Source organism: Bos grunniens, chromosome X (genome assembly GCF_055505025.1).
Source record: "Bos grunniens cultivar Pamir isolate PY7600 chromosome X, Bosgru_T2T1.0, whole genome shotgun sequence".
Taxonomy (NCBI): Eukaryota; Metazoa; Chordata; class Mammalia; order Artiodactyla; family Bovidae; genus Bos; species Bos grunniens.
This window is the reverse complement of record NC_141194.1, coordinates 67,748,647-67,771,065: the sequence shown is the minus strand read 5'-3', so window position 1 is coordinate 67,771,065 and position 22,419 is coordinate 67,748,647. Positions and strand designations below refer to the sequence as shown.

Here is a 22,419-nt window from a genome sequence, read left to right as displayed (position 1 = left end):
GCCCAGAAATAAACCCATGCACCTATGGGTACCTTAGTTTTGATGAGGGAGGCAAGAATATACAATGTGGCAAAGACAGCCTCTTCAATAAGTGGTGCTGGGAAAACTGGACAGCTACATGTAAAAGAATGAAATTAGAACATTTCGTAACACCATGCAGAAAGATAAACTCAAAATGGATTAAAGAACTAAATATAAGACAGAAACTATAAAACTCTTATAGGAAAACATAGGCAGAACACTTTCTGACATAAATCACAGCAACATCCTTTATGACCCACCTCCTAGAGTAATGGAAATAAAAAGAAAAGTAAACAAGTGGGACCTGATTAAACTTAAAAGCTTTTGCACAGCAAAGGAAACTAAAAGCAAGGTGAAAAGACAACCCTCAGAATGGGAGAAAATAATAGCAAATGAAACAACTGACAAAGGATTAATCTCTAAAATATACAAGAAGCTCATACAACTCAGTACCAGAAAAACAAAGACCTCAGTCAAAAAGTGGGGAAAAGAACTAAATAGACATTTCTTCAAAGAAGACATATGGATGGCTAACAAACACATGAAAAGATGCTCAACATTGCTCATTATTAGAGAAATGCAAATCAAAAATACAATGAGATACCTCACACTGGTCAGAATGGCCATCATCAAAAAGTCTACAAACAATAAATGCTGGAGAGGGTGTGGAGAAAAGGGAACCTTCTTGCACTGTTGGTGGGAATGTAAATTGGTACAGCCACTCTGGAAGACGGTATGGAGATTCCTTATAAAACTAAGAATACTCCATTGTGTATATGTACCACAGCTTTCTTATCCATTCATCTGCTGATGGACATCCAGGTTGCTTCCATGTCCTGGCTATTATGAACAGTGCTGCAATGAACATTGGGGTACAAGTGTCTCTTTCAATTCTGGTTTCCTCAGTGTGTATGCCCAGCAGTGGGATTGCTGGGTCATAAAGCAGTTCTATTTCCAGTTTTTTAAGGAATCTCCACACTGTTCTCCATAGTGGCTTTACTAGTTTGCATTCCCACCAACAGTGAAACTGGAGCCTATTATACAGAGTAAAGTAAGCCAGAAAGAAAAACACCAATACAGTATACTAACGCATATATATGGAATTTAGAAAGATGGTAACAATAACTCTGTATACGAAACAGCAAAAGAGACACTGATGTATAGAACAGTCTTTTGGACTCTGTGGGAGAGGGAGAGGGTGGGATGATTTGGGAGAATGGCATTGCAACATGTATAACATCATATATGAAACAAGTCGCCAGTCCAGGTTCAATGCGCGATATTGGATGCTTGGGGGCTGGTGCACTGGGATGACCCAGAGGGATGGTACAGGGAGGAAGGAGGGAGGAGGGTTCAGGATGGGGAACACGTGTATACCTGTGGTGGATTCATGTTGATATAATGCAAAACCAATACAATATTGTAAAGTTAAAAAAAAAAAAACTAAGAATAAAACCACCATATGACCCAGCAACCCCACACCTAGGCATATAACCTGAGGAAATAAAAATTGAAAACAACACGTGTGTCCAATTGTTTATTGCAGAACCATTTGCAATAACTAGAACACGGAAGCAACCTAGATGTCTATCGATGACTGGATAAAGAAGCGGTGGTACATATACACAATGGAATATTACTCAGACATAAAACGGAATGCACATGAGTCAGTTCTAATGAGTTGGATAAGACTAGAGCCTATTGTACAGAGTGAAGTAAGTCAGAAAGAGAAAGATAAATATTGTATACTAATGGCATCCCACTCCAGTATTTTTACCTGGAAAATCCCATGGACGGAGGAGCCTGGTAGGCTGCAGTCCATGAGGTCGCTAAGAGTTGGACACAACTGAGTGACTTCACTTGCACTTTTCACTTTCATGCATTAGAGAAGGAAATGGCAACCCACTCCAGTATTCTTGCTGTCTAGGTAGGTCATAGCTTTTCTTCCAAGGAGCAAACGTCCTTTAATTTCATGACTACAGTCACCATCTGCAGTGATTTTGGGGCCTAAAAAAGTGCAGCTGGGAATAAGAGACAGAAACTACTGTGTAAAATAAATAAGCAACAAGTATGTATTGCACAGCACAAGGAAATATAACCATTATTATATAATAACCATGTAAAATATTCATATCTATATATAATCTATAAACATATTGAATCCTATGTTCTATACTTAAGACTAATATAATATTGTAAATGAACTATACTTCAATTTTAAAAAGAGAAAAAAGAATAAAAGGAAAGAGTTTACATTCTCAAATCAGTAGTTAGTTAATATGTGAGATGGTTTTGTTTTCCAAAAGAAATACTGCTATGTAAATAAAATATAAGGAGAATGAAAATAAACGAACAAACCAAAATATAAGCACTCTAGCAAATTCTTTGTCATGATTTTTGGTTTTGCATAAAAGAGAAAGAATATATTATGTGAACAGTTAAGAAGCAAGTGAGCAATCCAAGTAGTATACACAAGGGCCCTTGTAGGAATAACTACTGAAAGTAAACCAACTCCACACTTCATAGAAGTTTGCCAAGAGGAATGAAAAACAGCTCAGTGTGTCACATGAATGCATTTTATAGCCCCAGTAATTTGGAATATTTGAAAAGCTTATGTCTTTTCCAAGTAGTAAATGTCAACAAGTTTAAATAATGAGGACCATCCTGAATTATATTAAGCACTGCCACTTATAGTACTCTGTTGAATGCAAATGAAAAAGGAAAATAATAAAACAAGGTAAATTTAAATTTGACCAAGTAAACCATAGTAATTATTTTAATTAAATTGTCAATAGATTTACAGTATTTTATGTTCTCTCAATATCAGCTTTACTGATAAAGGAAGTATTGAATGCTATTAAGCATTCATGGAAAGCAAATGTAATCATTTTTAAATGGTGATCTCATTCTGAAAAAAAATCAATGGCTACCTGTAATGACCTTAATTAAGTCACAAATATTAGGAAACATACAAATGTAGAATTAAAAAGTACTTCATATAACATGAAAGTCAAGATTGTTCTTTTTTAGATCAAGATATGTTTAATTCTTAATATATTCATGGTTTCAAAGGAAGAAAATGAAAATAATCTGCCTGTATATTTGCTATTAGTTGATCATTTTGCTGCTAATAAAACTAGGAAAAGTTTTTCTGTGAAATGCTCTGGAGAGCATAATACTGCAAATTTTCTCAGCTTCTCATTTTAACCATGGGAGGTATTACACAGACTTTTGCAAGATCATCACAGACACAACATTGCTTTAATAATTTTTCTGTTATTTGTATATCAGAGATAGTTTGTAGGCCCAGTTGCAAGGACAGCAGTATCAGGGTAAACCTGAGAGTTGAGCCTGGTGGTAGCTTTCCAAGGTATCTTTCTGAACTATCACACCAACGAATAGAATCTGTATCACACATCCTCAAAACCAATTTCAATTTCCTATCACTGTAGTTTGTTATCTTACAGGTACTATGAAAAGGCTCTTCTAGAACTACAGTATCTGGGATTGTCTCCAAAGACAGCCTCAAGTTTCTGTAACCTGGAGTCTCTTTCAAGTTCAATTGTCTCAAAAAAAAAAAAAAAAAGTTCAATTGTCTCTAGCATTGCCATTTCACCCAGATTTATTTTCCATACTATATCCAATTTTCCCATTTCTTCTAGCCTCTAATAGGAGCAGATGTCTCTGAAAATTCCTGCTTGAGCTGAACGTGATATAAATACTGGCGTCTTTCAATTGACTGCAAAAAAAATGTTCTTGTTTCAAATGTACATTCATATTCTCCAACCTGATTGAGAATATTTAACTCTATCACAGTGTACATTTCAGATGGCTCTAAGGAAACCTTTTGTATAAAGGTAGCTGAAGATTCTGAATATGATTTTGAAAAAATAAGTCACTCATCTCTGAATCATAAACCTTAGTTTTAACTTCAATTGGTGAGAAGAATAAAAATAAACACAGTTTCCTTAAAAACATATTTCCTCCCCACTGTTGAATAGATACTGAACCCACAGGAGCAACTCTTCATATGGCTGTTACTTTGTCATGGATAACATCATCAATACAAAAATTGGATGCAAATTCCTCCACAGTAGCCAGGGAGACTGAAAGGTGTAAAGGTTGAATATTTTTCTGAAGGCTAGTGTTTGTAATACGAGTTTTACAACTTAATTGAAATTTCTGGGAATTCTCACATAAGTAGAATTATTTATCCTCTCAAAACATAGTTCTATGGATTTATGATGAATTCAACCTTTCCTCCATTTATCAACATTGCTGGTGGAGGGTCACCTGTCATGAGTTGGTTAGACAAATTACCAGGTAAATTATTATCTTCACATGTGACTGAAAAGTTGGTGAACAAATTATGGTTAGCAGACAGAATCATTTTGAATGTCAGAAAGATCTCCTATAGGGATGAATTGCTTTCCACTTGACCACAATTTTGCCCCAATGTCTTAAAAAGCAACTGGGATTTAGTTTTAATCAGGTAGGCAGGATGACAGACACAGAGACAACTACTCTTGAAAGAATCGTTTATTACTTTTGACCTAAAATAAACTTCCAGTTATTACTCCAGGCAAAGTGTGTTTATTTAGGATCAGCCAAGAGTTACCTACAAGACCTTCTAGAACTAACACCCAAAACAGATGTCCTTTTCATTATAGGGGACTGGAACACAAAAGTAGGAAGTCAAGAAACACCTGGAGTAACAGGCAAATTTGGCCTTGGAGTACAAAATTAAGCAGGGCAAAGGCTAATAGAGTTCTAACAAGAGAACGCACTGGTCATAGCAAACACCCTCTTCCAACAACACAAGAGAAGACTCTACACATGGACATCACCATATGGTTGACACTGAAATCAGATTGATTACATTCTTTGCAGCCAAAGATGGAGAAGCTCTTTGGTCAACAAAAACAAGACCGAGAGCTGACTGTAGCTCAGATCATGAACTCCTTATTGCCAAATTCAGACTTAAATTGAAGAAAGTGGAGAAAACCACTAGACCATTCAGGTATGACTTAAATCAAATCACTTATGACTATACAGTGAAAGTGAGAAATAAACTTAAGGCACTAGATCTGATAAAATGCCTGAAGAACTATGGATGGAGGTTCATGACATTGTATACAAGACAGGAAACAAGACCATCCCCATGGAAAAGAAATGCAAAAAAGCAAAATGGCTGTCTGAGGAGGCCTTACAAATAGCTGTGAAACGAAGGGAAGCAAAAAGCAAAGGAAAAAAGGAAAGATGTAAACATCTGAATGCAGAGTTCCAAAGAATAGCAAGAAGAGATAAGAAAGCCTTCCTCGGCGATCAATGCAGAGAAATAGAGGAAAACAATAGAGTGGGAAAGACTAGAGATTTCTTCCAGAAGATTAGAGATACCAAGGGAACATTTCATGCAAAGATGGGCTCGATAAAGGACAGAAATAGTATGGACCTAACAGAAGCAGAAGATATTAAGAAGAGGTGGCAAGAATACACAAAAGAACTGTACAAAAAACATCTTCACGACCAAGATAATCATGATGGTGTGATCACTGACCTAGAGCCAGACATCCTGGAATGTGAAGTCAAGTGGGCCTTAGAAAGCATCACTACAAAAAAGCCAGGGGAGGTGATGGAATTCCAGTTGAGCTATTCCAAATTCTGAAAGATGATGCTGTGAAAGTGCTGCACTCAATATGCCAGCAAATTTGGAAAATCCAGCAGTGGCCACAGGACTGGAAAAGGTCAGTTTTCATTCCAATCCAGAAGAAAGGCAACACCAAAGAATGCTCAAACTACTGCACAATTGCACTCATCTCACATGCTAGTAAAGGAATGCTCAAAATTCTCCAAGCCAGGCTTCAGTAATATGTGAACCGTGAACTTCCAGATGTTCAAGCTGGTTTTAGGAAAGGCAGAGGAACCAGAGATCAAGTTGCCAACATCTGCTGGATCATGGAAAAAGAAAGAGAGTTCCAGAAAAACATCTATTTCTGCTTTATCGACTATGCCAAAGCCTTTGACTGTGTGGATCACAATAAACTGTGGAAAATTCTGAAAGAGATGGGCATACCAGACCACCTCACCTGCCTCTTGAGAAATCTGTATGCAGGTCAGGCAGCAACAGTTAGAACTGGACATGGAACGACAGACTGGTTCCAAATAGGAAAAGGAGTACGTCAACGCTGTATATTGTCACCCTGTTTATTTAACTTTTTTGCGGAGTACATCATGAGAAACGCTGGACTGGAAGAAACACAAGCTTGCCGGGAGAAATATCAATAACCTCAGATATGCAGATGACACCACCCTTATGGCAGAAAGTGAAGAGGAACTAAAAAGCCTCTTGATGAAAGTGAAAGAGGAGAATGAAAAAGTTGGCTTAAAGCTCAACATTCAGAAAACGAAGATCATGGCATCTGGCTCCATCACTTCATGGCAAATAGGTGGGGAAACAGTGGAAACAGTGGCTGACTTTATTTTGGGGGGGCTCCAAAATCACTGCAGATGGTGACTGCAGCCATGAAATTAAAAGACGCTTACTCCTTGGAAGGAAAGTTATGACCAAGCTAGACAGCTCATTCAAAAGCAGAGACATTATTTTGCAAAAAAAGGTCCATCTAGTCAAGGCTATGGTTTTTCCAGTGGTCATGTATGCATGTGAGAGTTGGACTATGAAGAAAGCTGAGTGCCAAAGAACTGATGCTTTTGAACTGTAGCGTTGGAGAAGACTCTTGAGAGTCCCTTGGACTGCATGGAGATCCAACCAGTCCATCTTGAAGGAGATCAGTCCTGGGTGTCCATTGGAAGGACTGATGCTGAAGCTGAAACTCCAATACTTTGGCCACCTGATGCGAAGAGCTGACTCACTGGAAAAGACCCTGATGCTGGGAAAGATTGAGGGCAGGAGGAGAAGGGAACAACAGAGGATGAGATGGTTGGATGGCATCACTGACTCAATGGGCATGGGTTTGGGTGGATTCCGAGAGTTGGTGATGGACAGGAAGCCCTGGCCTGGTTCATGGGGTTGCAAAGAGTCAGACAGGACTGAGCGACTGAACTGAACTGAACTGAAAGATTTTTCATTTGAGATCTGCAGCCATAGTGAGCCATGCACAAGTTCCCACACAGAAAGGAAAGGAGAACATTTTAACAGAAGAGGAAAGGAAATTTGGAGGGTTACAATAAACAAAGTTCCTTTTTTTTATATGGGCTGAATTGTTGCCAGGAAAGAAGATATATTCCTTCCTGTCATTCAACTTTCCTACCATTGTAGGACACAAGTCCCCCTTCTGGCCTGTCAACTTTATTTAATTGAGGTTTCTGCTTCTTTTTTATATATATATATATATATGTATTTTTTTTAAGTTTTTCTTTTCCTGGTTATTTTAATTGAAGTATAATTGATTTACAATGTTGTGCTCGTGTAGGATAGGAAGGAAAAGAGAAAGTGCTTCTGGGGATGTTATCAATATTTGCAATGCGATATCAATGCTGTAAACTTTGCATATATCTTGTTTGTATGTTTGGGGGAGGCCTGTGTAAGTGTTCTTGTAACTTTTATTGAGGAGTCTCAAATGAATACAGATACTCTGGGAAAATTTTCACTTATGGTATGCCAAATCCTCCCTTTCCTGTCACTTTAAAACACTTTCAGAGATTTCACAAGTTTCCTCTCTCTTTTGAGTTTAAAAAATTGTCCAGAACTGGTTACAAGAAAAGAATAAAATGAATGAAAAAGTAAGGTGAACCATCCCATAGATAGCAATTATACAAACTGGAAAAGAATATAAGAAAACAAATATTTAAAAGTACTTGAAAGCATCAAAAAGCAGGCAGAGGTCAAGAAGAGTTTACTTTTGGAAAACAGCAATGGAGAAGGGGAAAACAACAGAATGGGAAAGACTAGAGATCTCTTCAAGAAGATTAGAGATACCAAGGGAACATTTCATGCAAAGATGGGCTCGATAAAGGCCAGAAATGGTATGGATCTAACAGAAGCAGAAGATATTAGGAAGAGGTGGCAGGAATACACAGAAGAACTGTACAAAAAAGGTCTTCATGACCAAAATAATCACAATGATGTGATCACTGACCTAGAGCCAGACATTCTGGAATGGGAAGTCAAGTGGGCCTTAGACAGCATCACTACGAACAAAGCTAGTGGAGGTGATGGAATTCCAGTTGAGCTATTCCAAATTCTGAAAGATGACGCTGTGAAAGTGCTGCACTCAATATGCCAGCAAATTTGGAAAATCCAGCAGTGGCCACAGGACTGGAAAAGGTCAGTTTTCATTCCAATCCAGAAGAAAGGCAACACCAAAGAATGCTCAAACTACTGCACAATTGCACTCATCTCACATGCTAGTAAAGGAATGCTCAAAATTCTCCAAGCCAGGCTTCAGCAATATGTGGACCGTGAACTTCCAGATGTTCAAGCTGGTTTTAGAAAAGGCAGAGGAACCAGAGATCAAGTTGCCAACATCTGCTGGATCATGGAAAAAGAAAGAGAGTTCCAGAAAAACATCTATTTCTGCTTTATCGACTATGCCAAAGCCTTTGACTGTGTGGATCACAATAAACTGTGGAAAATTCTGAAAGAGATGGGCATACCAGACCACCTCACCTGCCTCTTGAGAAATCTGTATGCAGGTCAGGCAGCAACAGTTAGAACTGGACATGGAATGACAGACTGGTTCCAAATAGGAAAAGGAGTACGTCAACGCTGTATATTGTCACCCTGTTTATTTAACTTTTTTGCAGAGTACATCATGAGAAACGCTGGACTGGAAGAAACACAAGCTTGCCGGGAGAAATATCAATAACCTCAGATATGCAGATGACACCACCCTTATGGCAGAAAGTGAAGAGGAACTAAAAAGCCTCTTGATGAAAGTGAAAGAGGAGAATGAAAAAGTTGGCTTAAAGCTCAACATTCAGAAAACGAAGATCATGGCATCTGGCTCCATCACTTCATGGCAAATAGATGGGGAAACAGTGGAAATAGTGGCTGACTTTATTTTGGGGGGGCTCCAAAATCACTGCAGATGGTGACTGCAGCCATGAAATTAAAAGACACTTACTCCTTGGAAGGAAAGTTATGGCCAACCTAGATAGCATATTGAAAAGCAGAGACATTACTTTGCCAGCAAAGGTCCATCTAGTCAAGGCTATGGTTTTTCCTGTGGTCATGTATGGATATGAGAGTTGGACTGTGAAGAAAGCTGAGTGCCGAAGAATTGATGCTTTTGAACTGTGGTGTTGGAGAAGACTCTTGAGAGTCCCTTGGACTGCAAGGAGATCCAACCAGTCCGTTCTGAAGGAGATCAGCCCTGGGATTTCTTTGGAAGGAATGATGCTAACGCTGAAACTCCAGTACTTTGGCCACCTCATGCAAAGAGTTGACTCATTGGAAAAGACTCTGATGCTTGGAAGGATTGAGAGCAGGAGGAGAAGGGGACGACAGAGGATGAGACGGCTGGATGGCATCACTGACTCGATGGACGTGAGTCTGAGTGAACACCGGGAGTTGGTGATGGACAGGGAGGCCTGGCGTGCTGCGATTCATGGGATCGCAAAGAGTCGGACACAACTGAGCGACTGAACTGAACTGAATTAATGAGTGATGTTGTTCATAGTATTCTCTCACTGTTTCTTGTATTCTGTGGTATTGCATGTAATTTCTCCTCTTTCATTTCTTATTTAGTTTATTTAGTCCTCTCTGTTTTCTTTTTGGTGATATTTGTCAAACACTTGGCCAGATATTTGTCAATTTTGTTTATACTTTCAAAAAACCAGCTTCTGATTTTATTTAATTTTTCCTGCTTTTTAAAAATCTCTATTTTATTTATTCCTTCTCTGATCTTTATTATTGCCTTCCTTCAGCTGATTAGGTTTCGTTTGTTCCTCTTTTTCTACTTCCTTTAGGTAGTAGGTTAGGTTGTTTATTTTATATTTTTCAGTTTTTTTAGGAAGGCCTGTATCTCTGTGGACTTCCCTGTTAGGAGTGCTTTTGCTACATCCCATATATTTTGTATAGTTGTGTTTTCATTGTCATTTGTCTCTAGGTGTTTTTTAATTTCCTCTTTGATTCCAGCATTGGCCTATTGATTTTTCAGTAGCATGTCATTTAGTTTCCATGTGATCATTCATTAATTTTCAGGATGACTTTATTTCTTATTTTAAATTTTAAGATTGATCAATAAACATTTATAATTAATAAGTGAATTTGGTAAAGTTAATGCACACAAATTTGATAAACCAAAAATTTTATCTCCATATACTAGCCAACAAACTGGAAGATCATATAAAAATTATTATTTAGGTTACATCAAATAGGGATTTCCCTGGTGGTCCAATGGTAAAGAATCCACCTTGCACTGTAGGGGACATGGGTTTGATTCCTGGTTGGGGAACTAAGACCTCACATGCCATGGAGCAACTAAGCAAGAGAATGTCCCATGTGTGCTTGAAAAGAACTTGTATTCTTGCTTTTTTAATGCAATGTCCTGAAAATATCAATTAAACCTAATTGCCTGATTGTGTTATTTAGCATCTATGTTGCCTTATTGATTTCCTGTCTGAAGGAGCTGTCTATTGGTGTTAGTGGGGTGTAAAACTCTCCTACTATTATTGTATTCCTGTCAATTTCTCCTTTTATGTCTGTTAGTATTTAGGTGCCCCTATACTGGGTGTGTATAATGGCTTTCTTTTGAGTTTTTTTTGAGTTCTCTTCTTTTTTGTTTTTGTGAATCATTGCATGTTTTTGACTTGTGGTTACCCTTGTTTTCAAGTATGTTGACCCATTATTACATCTACCTGTTTTAGATTGGTAGTATTCTGAAGGAGATCAGCCCTGGGATTTCTTTGGAAGGAATGAGGCCTGGCGTGCTGCGATTCATGGGGTCGCAAAGAGTCGGACACGACTGAGCAACTGAACTGAACTGAATATAAGCTCAAACACATGCTTAAAAAATTCTACAATTTCTTACTCCTCTCCTCATATTTTGTGATTTTGGTGTATGATTTTACATCTTCATGTTTATCCTTTCCTTTTGCTGTTCACAGTAGTTATAATTGCTTTCACAAAAATTTTTTTGTTTATCCAGGGGCGGGGAAGTCTGGTGGGCTGCCATCTATGGGGTCACACAGAGTTAGACACGACTGAAGTGACTTAGCAGCAGTAGCAGCAGCACTGCTTTATTTAAATGATCTACAATCTTTTTTATTATTTGCTTTTCCTATTGCAATTTTCCCTTTCCTATAGATTCTTACTTCTTTTTATTTCTTTTAGAGAAGACTTTTCAATATTTCTTTTAGGGTAGGTTTAGTATTGATGAATTATTTTAGATTTCACTTGTCTGAGAAATTCTTTTATCTCCATCCATTCTAAATGGTAACCTTGCTGGCTAGAGTATCCCAAGTTGTAGATTTTTCCTTTTCAATTTTTGAATATATTACATCTCTATACACTCTTATGACCTGCAGACTTTCTGTAAAGAAATCATCTGATAATTATATGGGAGTTCCCTTGTAACTGACTCTTATTTTATTCTTGCTACTTCAGAATCCTCTCTTTACCTTCAAATTTACCATTTTAATTATGATATGTCTTCGTGTAGGTCTGTTTGGGTTCATAATGTATGGGACTCTCTGTGCCTCTGGTACTTGGATATCTGTATCTTTCTTAAGCTTGGGGAACTTTTCTCCAAATACATTTTTGATCCCCCTTTCTCTTTCTTATCTTTATGGAATCTCTATTATGCAAAAAGAGAATAAATTATATCAGTAATAAAAAATTTCACATAGAAAATCTCAGGACAGTATGGTTTCACTGATGAATGCTACCAAACCTTTATTTTATTTATTTTTTAATATAAATTTATTTATTTTAATTGCAGGCTAATTACTTTACAATATTATATTGGTTTGGCCATACATCAACATGAATCCACGATGGGTGCACACGTGTTCCCCATCTTGAACCCCCCTCCCACCTCCCCTCCCCATACCATCCCTCTGGGTCATCCCTGTGCACCAGCCCCAAGCTTCCTGTATCCTGCATCGAACCTGGACTGGTGATTCATTTCTTATATGATATTATAAATGCATTAATGCCATTCTCCCAAATCATCCCCCCACTCCCTCTCCCACAGAGTCCAAGAGACTGTTCTATACATCTGTGTCTCTTTTGCTGTCTCTCATACAGGGCTGTCATTACCATCTTTCTAAATTCCATATATATGCATTAGTATACTGTATTGGTGTTTTTCTTTCTGGCTTACTTCACTCTGTATAATAGGCTCCAGTTTCATCCACCTCATTAGAACTGATTCAAATGCATTCTTTTTAATGGCTGAGTAATATTCCATTGTGTATATGCACCACAGCTTCCTTATCCATTCATCTGCTGATGGACATCTAGGTTGCTTTCATGTCCTGGCTATTATAAACAGTGCTGCGATGAACATTGGGGTACACCCGTCACTTTCAATTCTGGTTTACTTGCTGTGTATGCCCAGCAGTGGGATTGCTGGGTCATAAGGCAGTTCTATTTCCAGTTTTTTAAGGAATCTCCACACTGTTCTCCATAGTGGCTGTACTAGTTTGCATTCCCACCAACAGTGTAAGAGAGTTCCCTTTTCTTCACACCCTCTCCAGCATTTATTGCTTGTAGACTTTTGGATAGCAGCCATTCTGACTGGCATGAAAAAATACCTCATTGTGGTTTTGATTTACATTTCTCAGATAATAATGATGTTGAGCATCTTTTCATGTGTTTGTTAGCCATCTGTATGTCTTCTTTGGAGAAATGTCTGTTTAGTTCTTTGGCCCATTTTTTGATTAGGTGGTTTATTTTTCTGGAATTGAGCTACAGGTGTTGTTTGTATACTTTTGAGATTAATTCTTTGTCAGTTGCTTTGTTTGCTATTGTTTTCTCCCATTCTGAAGGCTGGCTTTTCACCTTGCTTATAGTTATCTTTGTTGTGCAGAAGCTTTTAATTTTAATTAGATCTCATTTGTTTATTTTTGCTTTTATTTCCAATATTCTGGGAGGTGGGTCATAGAAGATCCTGCTGTGGTTTATGTTGGAGAGTGTTTTGCCTATGTCCTCCTCTAGGAGTTTTATAGTTTCTGGTCTTACATTTAGATCTTTATTCCATTTTGAGTTTATTTTTGTGTATGGTGTTAGAAAGTGTTCTAGTGTCATTCTTTTATAAGTGGTTGACCAGTTTTCCCAGCACCACTTGTTAAAGAGATTGTCTTTTCTCCATTGTATATTCTTGCCTCCTTTGTCAAAGATAAGGTGTCCATAGGTGCATGGATTTATCTCTGGGCTTTCTATTTTGTTCCATCGATCTATGTTTCTGTCTTTGTGCCAGTACCATACCATCTTGATGACTGTTGGTTTGTAGTATAGCATGAATTCAGGCAGGTTGATTCCTCCAGTTCCATTCTTCTTTCTCAAGATTGCTTTGGCTATTCGAGGTTTTTTGTATTTCCATGAAAATTGTGAAATTATTTCTTCTAGTTCTGTGAAAAATACCATTGGTATCTTGATAGGGATTGCATTGAATCTATAGATTGCTTTGGGTAGTATACTCATTTTCACTATATTGATTCCTCTGATCCATGAACACAGGGTATTTCTCCATCTATTTGTGTCCTCTTTGATTTCTTTCACCAATGTTTTATAGTTTTCTATATAAAGGTCTTTTGTTTCTTTAGGTAGATATATTCCTAAGTATTTTACTCTTTTCATTGCAATGGTGAATGGAACTGTTTCCTTAAGTTCTCTATTTTCTCATTATTAGTGTATAATGAGAATGCAAGGAATTTCTGTGTGTTGATTTTATATCCTGCCACTTTACTATATTCATAGGAATATAGGAATGCAAGGGATTTCTGTGTGTTGATTTTATACCCTGCCACTTTACTATATTCATTGATTAGCTCTAGTAATTTTCTGGTGGAGTATTTAGGGTTTTCTATGTAGAGGGTCCTATCATCTGCAAACAGTGAGAGTTTTACTTCTTCTTTTCCAATTTGGATTCCTTTTATTTCTTTTTCTGCTCTGATTGCTGTGACCAAAACTTCCAAAACTATGTTGAATAGTAGTGGTGAAAGTGGGCACCCTTGTCTTATTCCTGACTTTAGGGGAAATGCTTTCAATTTTTCACCATTGAGGATAATGTTTGCTGTGGGTTTTTCACATATAGCTTTTATCATGTTGAGGTATGTTCCTTCTATTCCTGCTTTGTGGAGAGTTTTTATCATAAATGGATGTTGAATTTTATCAAAGGCTTTCTCTGCATCTATTGAGAAAATCATATGGCTTTTATTTTTCAATTTGTTAATGTTGTGTATTACATTGATTGATTTGCAGATATTGAAGAATCCTTGCATCTCTGGGATAAAGCCCACTTGGTCATGATGTATGATCTTTTTAATGTATTGTTGGATTCTGATTGCTAGAATTTTGTTAAGGATTTTTGCATCTATGTTCATCAGTGGTATTGGCCTGTAGTTTTCTTTTTTGTGGCATCTTTGTCAGGTTTTGGTATTAGGGTGATGGTGGCCTCATAGAGTGAGTTTGGAAATTTACCTTCCTCTGCAATTTTCTGGAAGAGTTTGAGTAGGATAGGTGTTACCTCTTCTCTAAATTTTTGGTAGAATTCAGCTGTGAGGCTGTCTGGTCCTGGGCTTTTATTTGCTGGAAAATTTCTGATTACAGTTTCAATATCTGTGCTTGTGATGGGTCTGTTAAGATTTTCTATTTCTTCCTGGTTCAGTTTTGGAAAGTTGTACTTTTCTAAGAATTTGTCCATTTCTCCCAAGTTGTCCATTTTATTGGCATATAATTGCTGATAGTAGTCTCTTATGATCCTTTGTATTTTTGTGTTGTCTGTTGTGATCTCTCCATTTTCATTTCTAATTTTATTGATTTGTTTTTTTCTCCCTTTGTTTCTTGATGAGTCTGGCTAATGGTTTGTCAATTTTACTTATCCTCTCAAAGAACCAGCTTTTGGTTTTGTTGATTTTTGCTATGGTCTCTTTTGTTTCTTTTGCATTTATTTCTGCTTTAATTTTTAAGATTTCTTTCCTTCTACTAACCCTGGGGTTCTTCATTTCTTCCTTCTAGTTGCTATAAGTGTAGAGTTAGGTTCTTTATTTGACTTTTTTCTTGTTTCTTGTGGTATGCCTGTATTGCTATGAATCTACCTATTAGCACTGCTTTTACAGTGTCCTACAGGTTTTGGGTTGTTGTGTTTTCATTTTCATTCATTTCTATGCATATTTTGATTTCTTTTATGAGTTCTTCTGTGATTTGTTGGTTATTCAGCAGCGTGTTGTTCAGCCTCCATATGTTGGATTTTTTTTTTTTTTTTTTTTTACTTTACAATATTGCATTGGTTTTGCCACACATCAACATGCATCTGCCATGGGTGTACACGTGTTCCCCATCCTGAACCCCCCTCCCTCCTCCCTCCCCATACCACCCTTCTGGGTTATCCCCATGCACCAGCCCCAAGCTTCCTGTATCCTGCATCGAACCTGGTGATTCATTTCTTATATGATATCATACATGTTTTAATGCCATTCTCCCAAATCATCCCCCCTCCCTCTCCCACAGAGTCCAAAAGACTGTTCTGTATATCTGTGTCTCTTTTGCTGTCTCGCATACATATGTTGGAATTTTTTATGGTTTTTCTTCTGTAAGTGAGATCTAATCTTACTGTATTGTGGTCAGAAAAGATGCTTGGAATGATTTCAAATTTTTTTAATTTACCAAGGCTAGATTTATGGCCCAAGATGTGATCTATCCTGGAGAAGGTTCCGTGTGCCCTTGAGAAAAAGGTGAAATTCATTGTTTTGGGGTAAAATGTCCTATAGATATCACTTAGGTCTAACTGGTCTATTGTATCATTTAAAGTTTGTGTTTCCTTGTTAATTTTCTGCTTAGTTGTTCTATCCATAGGTATGAGTGGGATATTAAAGTCTCCCACTATTATTGTGTTATTGCTAATTTCCCCTTTCATACTTGTTAGCATTTGTCTTATATATTGTGGTGCTCATATGTTGGGTGCATATATATTTATAATTGTTATATCTTCTTCTTGGATTGAGCCTTTGATCATTATATAGTGACCATCTTTGTCTCTTTTCACAGCCTTTGTTTTAAAGTCTATTTTATCTGATATGAGTATTGCTACTCCTGCTTTCTTTTGGTCTCTATTTGCATGGAATACCTTTTTCCAGCCCTTTACTTTCAGTCTGTATGTGTCCCTTGTTTTAAGGTAGGTCTCTTGTAGACAACATATATAGGTGTCTTGTTTTTGTATCCATTCAGCCAGTCTTTGTCTTTTGGTTGGGGCATTCAACCCATTTCCATTTAAGGTAATTATTGATAAGTATGATCCCATTGCCATTTACTTTATTGTTTTGGATTCGAGTTTATACACCCTTTTTGTGTTTCCTGTCTAGAGTAGATCCTTTAGCATTTGTTGGAGAGCTGGTTTGGTGGTGCTGAATTCTCTCAGCTTTTGCTTGTCTGTAAAGCTTTTTATTTCTCCTTCATATTTGAATGAGATCCTCTCTGGGTAGAGTAATCTGGGCTGTAGGTTATTTTTTTTTTCTCATCACTTTAAGTATGTCCTGCCATTCCCTCCTGGCCTGAAGAGTTTCTATTGAAAAATCAGCTGTTATCCTTATGGGAATCCCCTTGTGTGTTATTTGTTGTTTTTCCTTTGCTGCTTTTAATATTTGTTCTTTGTGTTTGATCTTTGTTAATTTGATTAATATGTGTCTTGGGGTGTTTTGCCTTGGGTTTATCCTGTTTTGGACTTTCTGGGTTTCTTGGACTTGGGCGATTATTTCCTTCTCCATTTTAAGGAAGTTTTCAACTATTATCTCCTCAAGTATTTTCTCATGGTCTTTCTTTTTGTCTTCTTCTTCTGGGACTCCTATGGTTCAAATGTTGGGGTGTTTAACATTGTCCCAGAGGTTTCTGAGATTGTCCTCATTTCTTTTAATTCTTTTTTCTTTTTTCCTCTCTGATTCATTTATTTCTACCATTCTATCTTCTACCTCACTAATCCTATCTTCTGTCTCCATTATTCTACTTCTATAAAAACTTTAAAATTAGAATTAATATCAATCTTTCAAGCGTGATGCATCAGAAGAGGATGAGGATAACAGTAAAAGAATTAAAGAGCGTATGAGAGCACATTCTTCTGGTGAAAGTGGTGATGAATCAGATGAATTTTTGCAATCCAGGAAAGGACAGAAAAAAAATCAGAAAAACAGCCAGGTCCTACTGTCGAGAGTGGAAATGAAGATGACGACTCGTCCTTCAAAATTAAGACAGTGGCTCAAAAAAAGGCAGAGAAGAAAGAGCGTGAGAGAAAAAAATGGGATGAAGAAAAGGCAAAACTTCGGAAGCTGAAAGAAAAAGAAGAGCTGGAGTCTGGTAAAAAGGATCAGGGTAAACCAAAAGAATCTCAGCGGAAACCTGAGGAGGAAGCTCCGAAATCCAAAGTGACACTTGACTCTGGGGCAGCTCCTGCCTCTGAAGAGAAAGGAGAGGGTCCCACAGGCGCAGAAGATGACAATGAAGGAGACAAAAAGAAAAAAGATAAGAAGAAAAAGAAAGGAGAAAAGGAAGAAAAGAAGAAAGGACCTAGCAAAGCCACAGTTAAGGCTATGCAAGAAGCTCTGGCTAAGCTTAAAGAAGAGGAGGAAAGACAGAAGAGAGAGGAGGAAGAACGGATAAAACGGCTTGAAGAGTTAGAAGCCAAGCGTAAAGAAGAGGAAAGATTGGAACAAGAAAAAAGAGAAAGGAAAAAGCAAAAAGAAAAGGAAAGGAAAGAACGCTTGAAAAAAGAGGGGAAACTTTTAACTAAATCCCAGAGAGAAGCCAGAGCCAGAGCCGCAGCTACCCTTAAACTTCTACAAGCTCAGGGTGTTGAAGTGCCATCAAAAGACTCTTTGCCAAAGAAGAGGCCAATTTATGAAGATAAAAAGAAGAAAAAACCACCGCAGCAGATGGAAAATAAAGTTTCTGAACCAGTGGAATTAAGTGCTGCTGCAGAAGTTGTGGAGCAAGGACTACCCGAAAAAGAAGAGACACCGCCTCCTGTTGAACCAGAAGAGGAAGAAGAAACCGAGGATGCTGGGTTGGATGACTGGGAAGCTATGGCTAGCGATGAGGAGAGAGAGACAGAAGAAAACATGGTGCATATAGAAGTAAAAGAAAACCCTGAAGAGGAGGAGGAGGAGGAAGAGGAGGAGGAGGAGGAAGAAGAGGAGGAGGAGGAAGAAGAGGAGGAGGAGGAAGAAGAGAGTGAAGACGAAGAGGAGGAAGAAGGAGACAGTGAAGGCAGTGAAGGTGAAGATGATGATGAAAAGGTGTCAGATGAGAAGGACGCTGGGAAAACATTGGATAAAAAGCCAAGCAAAGACGTGAGCTCAGAATCTGAGGATGACTCTGACGACGATCGAACTAAAGAAGAACGGGCTTATGACAAAGCAAAACGGAGGATTGAGAAATGGCGACTTGAACACAGTAAAAATGTAAATACAGAGAAGCTAAGAGCTCCTGTTATTTGTGTACTTGGACATGTGGATACAGGGAAGACAAAAATTCTAGATAAGCTCCGTCACACACATGTACAAGATGGTGAAGCAGGTGGTATCACACAGCAAATTGGTGCCACCAATGTCCCTCTTGAAGCTATTAATGAACAAACTAAGATGATTAAAAATTTTGATCGAGAGAACGTACGGATTCCAGCAATGCTGATTATTGACACTCCGGGGCATGAGTCTTTCAGTAATCTGAGAAACAGAGGAAGCTCTCTTTGTGACATTGCCATTTTAGTTGTTGATATTATGCATGGTTTGGAGCCCCAGACAATTGAATCTATCAACCTTTTGAAATCTAAAAAATGTCCCTTCATTGTTGCCCTCAATAAGATTGATAGGTTGTATGATTGGAAAAAGAGCCCTGACTCTGACGTGGCCGCTACTCTGAAGAAGCAGAAGAAGAACACCAGAGATGAATTTGAGGAGCGGGCCAAGGCAATCATTGTGGAATTTGCACAGCAGGGGCTGAATGCAGCTTTGTTCTATGAGAATAAGGATCCCCGCACTTTTGTGTCCTTGGTACCTACCTCTGCACACACTGGCGATGGCATGGGAAGTCTGATCTGCCTTCTTGTTGAGTTGACTCAGACCATGTTGAGTAAGAGGCTTGCCCAGTGTGAGGAGCTGAGAGCCCAGGTGATGGAGGTTAAGGCTCTCCCGGGAATGGGCACGACTATTGATGTAATACTGATCAACGGGCGTCTGAAGGAAGGAGACACGATTATTGTTCCCGGAGTAGAAGGGCCTATCGTCACGCAGATCCGAGGCCTCCTCTTACCTCCCCCTATGAAGGAGTTAAGAGTGAAGAACCAATATGAGAAGCATAAAGAGGTAGAAGCAGCTCAGGGGGTAAAGATTCTTGGAAAGGACCTGGAAAAAACATTGGCTGGTTTACCCCTCCTCGTGGCTTATAAAGAAGATGAAGTCCCAGTTCTTAAAGATGAGCTGATCCACGAGTTAAAGCAGACACTGAACGCTATCAAATTAGAAGAGAAAGGCGTCTACGTCCAGGCCTCGACCCTGGGATCTCTGGAAGCTCTCCTTGAATTTCTGAAGACATCAGAAGTGCCCTATGCAGGGATCAACATTGGGCCCGTCCACAAAAAAGACGTCATGAAGGCTTCGGTGATGCTGGAACACGACCCTCAGTATGCAGTGATTTTGGCCTTCGATGTGAGAATTGAACGGGATGCCCAAGAAATGGCTGATAGTTTAGGAGTTAGAATTTTTAGTGCAGAAATTATTTATCATTTATTTGATGCCTTTACAAAATACAGACAAGACTACAAGAAACAGAAACAAGAAGAATTTAAGCACATAGCAGTATTCCCCTGCAAGATAAAGATCCTCCCTCAGTTTATCTTCAATTCTCGGGATCCGATAGTGATGGGCGTGACTGTGGAAGCAGGGCAGGTGAAGCAGGGGACACCCATGTGCGTGCCCAGCAAAAATTTTGTTGACATTGGAATAGTAACAAGTATTGAAGTAAACCATAAACAAGTGGATGTTGCGAAAAAAGGACAAGAAGTCTGTGTCAAAATAGAACCCATCCCAGGTGAATCTCCCAAAATGTATGGACGCCATTTTGAAGCTACAGACATTCTCGTCAGTAAGATCAGCCGGCAGTCCATCGATGCTCTCAAAGACTGGTTCAGAGACGAGATGCAGAAGAGTGACTGGCAGCTTATTGTGGAGCTGAAGAAAGTGTTTGAAATCATCTAATTTTTCCACCGGGGGCAGAAATTGGAGTCAATGCAATATTATGTGGTAATATCACCAAGAAAAACAAGGAATGGACCTGTCTGAACACTGATTGACCTTAAGTATAGAAGGAAAAAACTAGGTGTATAAAATGTTTTCCATGAGAAACCAAGAAACTACACTGGTTTGACAGTGGTCGATACACATCCCCACAGCTCCAACGTGCCTGTTCACTCGCCCACGCCCTCCCCTACTGGCTGCTGTTTTAAAGTTTGCCCTTCCTTCCCCAAATTTGGATTTTTATTACAGATCTAAAGCTCTTTCAATTTTATACTGATTAAATCAGTACTGCAGTATTTGATTAAAAAAATATATATATCAATCTTTCTCAAACTCTTCCAAAAGAATAGAAGAGGGAGTACATCCTTATATGTTTTGTGAGATTGTGATTACCTTTATTAAAAATATAGGAAAGAACATTTTTTTAAAAAAAGAAAGAAAATTATAGAATATATATGTACATCATGAATAGATGGAGAAACTCTCAGAAAAATGCTATTCACTCTAATCCAGAAACATATTAAAAGAAATATAACCATTTCAAAGTGAAGGTTATTAAGAATGCAAGGGTGTTTCCACATATAAAAATAAGACTATGTTTGACACTACAGTAATAGAATGAAGGCATGAAAAATGTTATCACACTAAATAACACAGAAAAAGCAACTGATGGTATTCAACACCTTTTCATAATAAAAGTATTTAGCAATATAGGAATAGAAATGACTTTCCTTATGCTGATTAAGCACTTCATAAAAAACCCACAGATAATATCATACTAAATGGTGAAAGACTAAATACCTAACCTTAGGACTAGGATCAAGAAAAGGTTGTTCATTTTCACCCCATCTGCTTAACATTGTAATAAATTTCTAGACAGATTAATTAAGCACAAAAAATAAACAAATGGTATATACTTTTAAAAGGAAGAAGTAAAACTATCTCTAGTCACAGATGACATGATTTTATATGTAAAATGCCCTAAAGAATTTACCAAAAAGTCTACTAAAGCTAAGAAAAAAATCAGCAAAGTTGCAAGATGCAAAACCGACACAAAAAACAATCTGGTGCCTTTTGATGTACTAGCAATCAACAACCCAAAAATTATATTACTAAAGCAATTCTATTTAAAATAATAGCATGCTTAGGAAAAAGTTTAACTAAGGAAGTATAAGACACAAACACTGAAAATTCAAAGGGCCCTAAATAAATGAAAAGATATTCCATATTCATGAATTGAAATACATTATTTTCTAGATTATAATACTGCTTAATAAAATCTATGAAGTCTGCAGATTCAATGCAGTTACTAGAAAATACCAACAGCAATTTTGCAGATATGAAAAACACCAACTCTAAAATTTATGTGTGAATATGAGGGGCCCTGAATAGTCAAAACAATCTTGAAAAGGAAGGACAACTTTGGAGGACTCAAACATCTTGAGTTTACTTACACAAAGTTACATCCATAAAAAGTGTCATTATAGTATAAGGATAGCCATATAGATCAATGAAATTGGATTGAGGGTCAACAAAAAAATATGTCAATTGGCTTTTGAAAGATATGTCATAATCATTCAATGTGTTCAATAATCATTCAACGTGTTCAATATGTTCAACACTATCCAATTGTTCCAAATGGTGTTGGAACAATTGGATATCCACATACAATCCAATAAAGCTGAACCCTTATCTCATAGCATATGCAAATTTTTAGTGGTTTAAAAGACTGAAATAACAGAACTAAAACTTAAAACTCTTGGAAGAAACATGAGGACAAATGTTCATGACCTTGGATTTGACAATGGTTTATGTGATATGACACTAAAATTATGAGCAATAAAAGGTAAGAATAAATAAATGAACTTCATGAAAGTAAACTTATGTGCCAGAGGTCATTCTCAAGACAGTTAAATGACAACCTACAGGATGGGAAAAGATATTTGTTAATTATGTATCTGATAAATGTCTAATATCCAGATCACATCAAAA

The 22,419-nt window shown here is 37.7% G+C and overlaps 2 pseudogenes across 1 annotated transcript; one reads left to right on the top strand and one right to left on the bottom strand.

Moving 5' to 3' along the window:
* Positions 1-3,211: 3,211 nt before the first annotated feature.
* On the bottom strand, positions 3,212-3,999 carry LOC147340656 (trafficking protein particle complex subunit 13 pseudogene; annotated as a pseudogene).
* A 7,414-nt stretch (positions 4,000-11,413) lies between these two features.
* LOC147340655 (eukaryotic translation initiation factor 5B pseudogene) lies at positions 11,414-20,737 on the top strand (annotated as a pseudogene). Its single transcript, XR_015158680.1, has 2 exons — positions 11,414-11,434; positions 17,189-20,737. The product of XR_015158680.1 is annotated as a eukaryotic translation initiation factor 5B pseudogene (transcript).
* Positions 20,738-22,419: the final 1,682 nt, after the last annotated feature.